Here is a 7390-nt window from a genome sequence, read left to right on the forward strand (position 1 = left end):
TTTCTAAACAACCACGATAGAAGTTGTAGTAGGACCATAGGATGGATATGGACGTAAGTCAGCTGATTTGGACCATAGAGAATGAACTAGACCTAGATCGACAGTTAGAGATGATGCTCATATTTATAGAGATGGCCCTGCATATTATTCAGGTCATCAGACAGATGCTCTAAATAAGAGTCTTATAAAACTCCCTAACCAAGAAAGAAATAAGGAGATATATGTAAATCTCCATTTGTTAATGTTTAAAATGTAAACAGTCCTACGAGGCTAAACTATGGTTATCAAATGATTATGAGGTTATGTTTTAGATATTTTGGTGCAAAGTTTTTATGAGCTTGACTTTTTATTGCGATTATTGCATATTACTAAATTAGTAATAGATTACCGTGCATGTTATGAATGGGACATGTGACCAAATGTTGCATATTCTGACGCTTCAAATTTCTGCCAAAACATAAACAGAGATTGGGGGTGTCACAAGAATCACACAATGAGTTTAGTTATAACTATTTAAAGATTTTAGTATTTTATTTTTTTAGAATAACCACCAAGAAGCCAATAATGGTATGACACTTGGCATCATTGATGGGCTAAGCTAAAAGGCTAAGTGTTGGATGGATTTAGAAGTAGCCCAAGGATGGCTTACTTAGGTCCCTAACTGATCAGGACCTCTACTCTAATACAATGTGAAATTATCATTTGTCTAAAAAATTTAAGTTGATGAGAAGAGATAGATTTAATTATCTACATTATATTCTTAACACTACGAAACAATATATTTAAATTCTAATCAAATTTTCTCAATAACTTCTATATAAAATAATATGGGCTAACAAACCCATGATCGAGAGATTTGTAGGTGAAGGAATAAAATTATACACTAATCCATATTCTTGGTGTCTTGTTCATTGGTGTAGGAGAAAATGGGACTACATACCTGCACTATTTCTGATATAAAGACGCACAAAACTACTGATGATCAAAAGCAATAATCTAGAGATTTCGAGCAGCTTGTTGTATATATGTCTATATATGTTGAATCAAAGACAAAGATGTGGGATTTGCAAGGAACAAGGGGCAATCATCTCCAGCCATGACAACAACTATTCTTGGCTCAACCTCTTCCTGAGTCCTCATTTTGGTGGTGGTTCCAGGCTTTTCATTCGACGGCAAGGCTGCTGCAGGAGGCTGTGCGAGCATGCGGCAACGAGAGCAAGCAAGGACGAGCACCGCAACGGCCATGACTAGGAAAACAAAGGCAAGACCTAAGAAAAGGTATGAGACTGGAGAGTCTGAGGACCATCTCAAGGTGGCGTACCTAGATATTGTTGGTGTAGTACTTGCTGCTGTTGCGGCGACCATCCTAGCTAGCTTGGCTTTTTCCTTGATCTCCAATGAAATGGGGTTGCTCGATCTTCTTAGTATATTGATCTCATTCATATATATTGTACTTTTTGACAGAATTAAGATAAGTTTCAGTTAATGTTCAAAAAGAGGATTGCATCCTTTTCTCCAAACGTGTTGTCGGGAATCTATAACTTATCTGCTAAGTCATTCTTGAGTACTGCATAAGAGAAATAAACGCACAAATATATAGAAAGTATTTAAAAATTTTCAAACAACATTAAATGATTATTAAATATTATAAAGTCTACTTCATGTATCTATCTGTCTTTCCTTTGAAATTCTCGAATTCATACAAGGAACTGAGCATGTATTTTACTATATGATGAGATGTTAAACAGTAGAAGTGTTGTCGGAAATCTATTTATCTGCCAAGTCATTCTTGAGTATGAGAGAAATAAACACATAAAATAAGTGATGAAAAATTATTTAACACTTAATTAGTTCAAACAAATGGGAAGTATTTAAGATTTTCAAATAACATTAAAAATGATTAACAAAATTCTATAAAGTTTGGTTCATGTATCCATCTGTCTTTCGTTTGAAATTCTCGAATTTAAATAAGGAATTGAGCATATATGTATTTTACTGTATGATGAGATTTCAAATGGTAGAATACGAAGGAATAACACATTTATTTTGCTTTGGAATAAGCATATATATATATATATATATACAAATATAGAATCTATGGGTAAACAAGAATCAAATTCGTAAAGAAATATTTCTCGGTCACATACTGAGTACGTAATTCAATAAGTGGGAAAATGAAGATGGAATATTGTGGTCTTTTTGTTAAGAATAATTTTACTTATCATTCTCACACACCATATCTATTTTAATTTTTTTTTTTTCATTTCTCTTATAACAAGTATATGGTGTATGGATGATAAGCAAAACAACTCAATTAGTTTAACAAGAATAAAATAAAATAAAAAATAATAAAAAATAAATTTAAAATATCGAAAGTGTGTGGTGTGAGATGATAAGTAGCATCCCTCATTTGTTAAAGGGCCATTACACAAACCCCTTCAGCCTATTCCGAATCCTTTCTTTTATTTAATCCGATTTGATTTTCTGGAAAAAGGAATCCGGGTGTTGATCTTCAAAGTTGATCGGATTCTTATTCCTTATATGGATTAATCTTACTTTAAATGATTTATACTTAGTTTATGCAAGCTCCGACTATTCTATTCGATTTGTTGGAGAACATGAGTACTTCCAATAAAACAAAAATGGGAAAAATTATTTATCTTATATATTATAATTTTATAAACACTAATAAATTTAAAGTTATTTAAATTTACGAGTTCATGTGAGTTGAGCTGAGTTATTTAATAATTAGATATTATATTATATTATATTTACGAACGGCTAATTTAATAAACGAGTTGAGCCAAATTCAAATTTGACCAAATCGATCTTGCCTGTGCAATAATTTTATATGTTTTCATGAACTCTAATTTCCAAGGACCAATTTTGAATTCTCAAGTATGATAATTAGATTATTGAATTCGTATTCATTCTCAATTATAACATATTTGCTTTTTAGATTACACCAACGATGATAGAGCCATTAGGCTTAGTTTGATTACGTAGTTGAGATGAGATGAAATGAGATGTTTTACTGAAAGTTGAATAAAATATTGTTAGAATATAACTTTTTAACATAATTTTTATTTCAGAATTTGAAAAGGTTGAATTAGTTATTATATTTTATATAAGAATTTGAAAAAATTATAATGATAAAATGAGATAAGATGATTTTGTATATCCAAACCGGGCCTAAACTGTTGTGTGTGTAATGAACCCGGCTAATTGGGTCCGACCTATAGTGATATTTAAGAGTGGTTTGGATTCAGAGATGAGTTGAGATGGGTTGAGATGGTTTGTGAATAGTAGAATAAAAGTTAAATTATTTGTTATATTTTGTGTGAGAATTTAAAAAAATTACAATGATGAAATGAGATGAGTTGAGGTGGGTTGTAGTCTACTTTGTTTAGTTGGTATTCTATTCTATAACTGGCATTCGGCCTTTTTGTTTGTTGGCCCATGGCCTTTGACGTTTTGCCAATCTCTGTTATCTTGCCTAGTAATATATGAGGGTTTAAGAATGGAAGAGTGCACGTATCAAGCTTTATTTTTATAGTGGATTTTACACTTCGTATTCACGTGGACATAGGCATTAGTATAAAATCTTTCTGCCTCAATTGTTTTTTGCATTTGGTATATTTATCAATAGAATTAATAGTGGAGATGGATACTCGTCCAATTGACCAACACTATTTTCCAACCTTTTGACAAGGTGTCATGAGTTCTTCATTTATCTAAAAGTTTTGATTTAATTAAATTCTTAATCCTCAAGATCGTAACATTTTACTATGCTAGTTTCGAGTCCAACATTTACAACGGTCTACGCTATCGACATACACTAACCAAATAGTAGAACATCTTCTTTCTTCTTTCTTCTTTGTGACTTCGTCACTCATTTATCATTTTCAATGTCTTAAAACTATATTCATATATCGTACCAAATCATTATAATCCAACTTATAGGTTACTCTTTTCCATGACTCGAACTAATAATATTAGCTTTATCTATAACGAATGTTAAAAACCTATAAATTTTAGTTAAATCCTTCACTCTTAGGATCAATATACCACGATGGTACAAGGAGATGAAAATAAAGCTTATGTCTTATAAGAGGGAATTGTTCCTTCTAGAAAATGCTAATGAAATTGAGGTCGGGAACCTGTCCACAACCACAAAAATATTAGTCTTTACCTTCGAATTAGCTAAATCCGAGATAAAATTCATTGAGATATTCCCTTCAAGTGTATATTCTAAAGTGTATATTCTAAGTTTTGTTGGCTTGAGGCCAATCTTGCAGTTTTTAAAAAAAACATAATGATAAGCTTATTACTTCCTATCACTCATTTATTACTCCTTTTATTTATTATTTATTTTTTCTTTACTTAATGATTAAGGAAGTGACTATTAGTGAAATTGTACATTTTTTTAATTTTTTTTCTTCATGATTAAGGATGTTAAAAAAATACTTAAAAGAAAATAAAAAAAAATAAAAAATTTCAAATACCCTATAAGTAAAAAATTTCAAATTTCAAGGAAGTGACTATCATTATCCTTTAAAAAAGCCCCTTATCTATGCTCACATGAAATTAAACTCCTTCAACTTGGTGCAACATGATCTTGTGAACCAGGCTGTGAAATGGCTGAACTTTCCTTCCATTCCAATCTCATCTTTCAGTTGTAAAGTCATAATCCAATGAACTTCACAAGCCATGCACTTCCATTGAGATATGGTAGTGTCGATATTCTGTTCCAAAACTATATCTGGACTTCATAGATCATTAAGATTTAATAGACAAAAACTATACGATTATTAAACGTATGTTAATCACTCTGGTGGACAATCTTAGAGTTTAGGTCATCTTTGAATGCCGGTGAAAGTCGTCTTTGGGTGGCCACTCTTAGGTGGCCGACGACAGCCACCCAACCGGGCAGCTCAGATCGAGCAGCCCATGGGAATGGCCATCGTTAGCCACCTCTTGGGTGACCCAAATTTAGACTCTTTGAACACATATTTCCTCTTTGATATTTCACTTTATTAGTTTCTTTTTCTCCTTAACTTGTTGTAGAAATTTATTTTCAGAGAAATGATATTTGCAGTTGTGAAGTGCGCAAACGCCATACAATTTTATTTTATTTTATTTTTAATGTCACTTCTCGATTTAGATTTTGACAAAAAAATTTGAGATAGCGAAACAACTCATTAAGGAAGAAGGACCAAGCTTAAGTGATTGTTCTAAAAAAATCATACAAATTCATAAGGTTGTTGATTCGCCAATCTATCCTCACGAATACTTTCGAATGAGGTTTCGAATGAGTCGTTCTCTTTTTTCTTCGTATCCAATTTGCAGTAAAGCTCATGAACCTTATTTTGTCCAGTGACAAGATGATTCAAGAAGGCTTGGTTTTTCTTCCCTTCGAAAGATTACAATTGCTCTTAAAATCCTTGCATATGGTGTCAGAGCTGATTTTATGGATGAATACTTGAAGATTAGGGAGACTATTGCATTAAGAAGCCTAAAATTTGTTAAAGCAGTTGTTTCAATTTTTTGTAAAGAGTATTTAATGAAATCCAACAGTGATGACATTGCTAGATTATTTGCCGTTGGTGAGAAACGTGGATTTTCAAGTATGTTAGAGAGCATCAATTGTATATACTATAAGTAGAAAAAACACAACTGCTTGACATGTTATGTACTTTAGTCACATCTACGAATCAACAATTGATTTAGAATTAGTGATTTCTTACGATTTATGAATTTGGCATACTTGTTTTGGATTATCTAGGTCTCATAATGATATAAATGTACTTGATATATCATTTATATTTTCTGACTTTACTCGAGGGCAGACTCCGACTGTCAATTATACAATTAATAGCCATAACTATGCAATGAGATACTATCTTGTTGATGGCATATATCCGTAATGGATAACATTTGTTAAAACCATCTCAGCTCCCAAAGGAAACAAGAGAAGATACTTTGCTTCAGCCCAAGAGTAAGCAATGAAGGATGTGGAGCATGCTTTTGGTGTGCTTCAAGCACAATTTGCTATAGTTCATGGACCTGCGCGCTTTTTTCACATTGAAACTCTCAACAATATTCTGATGGCATGTATAATTTTAAATAATATGATCATTGAAGATGAACGGGTTGACAATAGATCTGAAGAGTTCGAATATGAACAATTGGCAAAAAGCACATATGAGCAAGTTTAACCCAGTCCTACAACTGAATTTAGTGAGTACATTCAATGCCATCATGATATTAGAGATATGAATGCCCATTGTCAACTCCAAATAGATCTCATAGACCACTTATGGCAACTATAAAACAAAGCATAGGATTTTGTCATGTATGATTGTAGTAATGTTTTATTTTTTTTCTTTGTACTATCATTTTCTTGAAGTATTTTTAGAAGAATATGTAACCATTTCTCTCATGCAAAAGAATGTAGTATGTTTTTTTATTTATTTACTCAAATCGTGCAATGACCTTTTTAATGATTAGTCAAACCGTAATAATTTTCAATTATCATTTTTTGTGTTCTATCATTAAGAACATCATATGTTCAACATAAATGACTCATAAAATATCAAATAAAATGTATGGTTCAAAACATCAAATAAAAGTTAATCCATAAAAAAATAAGCCAACAACCAACTAGACCCAAAATAGAAGTCATGACACTTGTATTAGTATTGAAGTCATGACACTTGTATTAGTTATCATAATTCTTTCTTCTTGCCTAAGACTCACTTCCTCTTGCCTAAGACAAAGCATCTGTTTGTCATGCTCACATGATTCTTGCATAAGCATGATTTTATTCTTTCTATCTTCCTTTATCTCATATAGTATCACGAAAGAATCCAAATCTGTTATTTCTTTAACATTATTCTTAATAGTCAAAACCATATCATCTTCTTTTACTTATTAGTAGTACTTGAACAACTAATATAATAGTCAAAACCACATCATCTTCTTTTTTTTGCCCACTAGAGATTCTTATGCCAATCTTAGAATAATTCTTATGGAATCTTTAATATAATAAATCTGAAGTAATACCTTTCTATATTTATAAGATTAAAAGGTATATCAAATTAAACAAAACATACATTGGCATGAAACTAATGAACCATAAAAGAAAAGATGAAAAACAGACATTGTCTTGCTCATTAAAACCACTTTGATGCATTATTTCAACTTGTGTCAAGTAACCACAAAATTTATTTATGGCTTGTCAAATTGTTGACCACCAATTCATTAGAAATGTGTAGTGACATGTAGCATCAAATTTCTTGTTTTCTTCAAAGTACTTATGAATTCTTTTTTATAACATCGTGTACTTTTGATCTTTTCCTTATACCGCATATAAGGAAACTTTAAGTGA

The 7390-nt window shown here is 31.4% G+C and overlaps 1 long non-coding RNA gene across 1 annotated transcript; it reads right to left on the minus strand.

Moving 5' to 3' along the window:
* LOC121245049 lies at positions 1 to 1477 on the minus strand. Its single transcript, XR_005936531.1, has 3 exons — positions 1322 to 1477; positions 941 to 1247; positions 1 to 137 (listed from the first exon to the last, which is right to left on the minus strand). It is a non-coding gene; the product is annotated as an uncharacterized LOC121245049 (long non-coding RNA).
* Between the last annotated feature and the right edge of the window lie 5913 nt (positions 1478 to 7390).

Source organism: Juglans microcarpa x Juglans regia, chromosome 8S (assembly GCF_004785595.1).
Source record: "Juglans microcarpa x Juglans regia isolate MS1-56 chromosome 8S, Jm3101_v1.0, whole genome shotgun sequence".
NCBI lineage: Eukaryota > Viridiplantae > Streptophyta > Magnoliopsida > Fagales > Juglandaceae > Juglans > Juglans microcarpa x Juglans regia.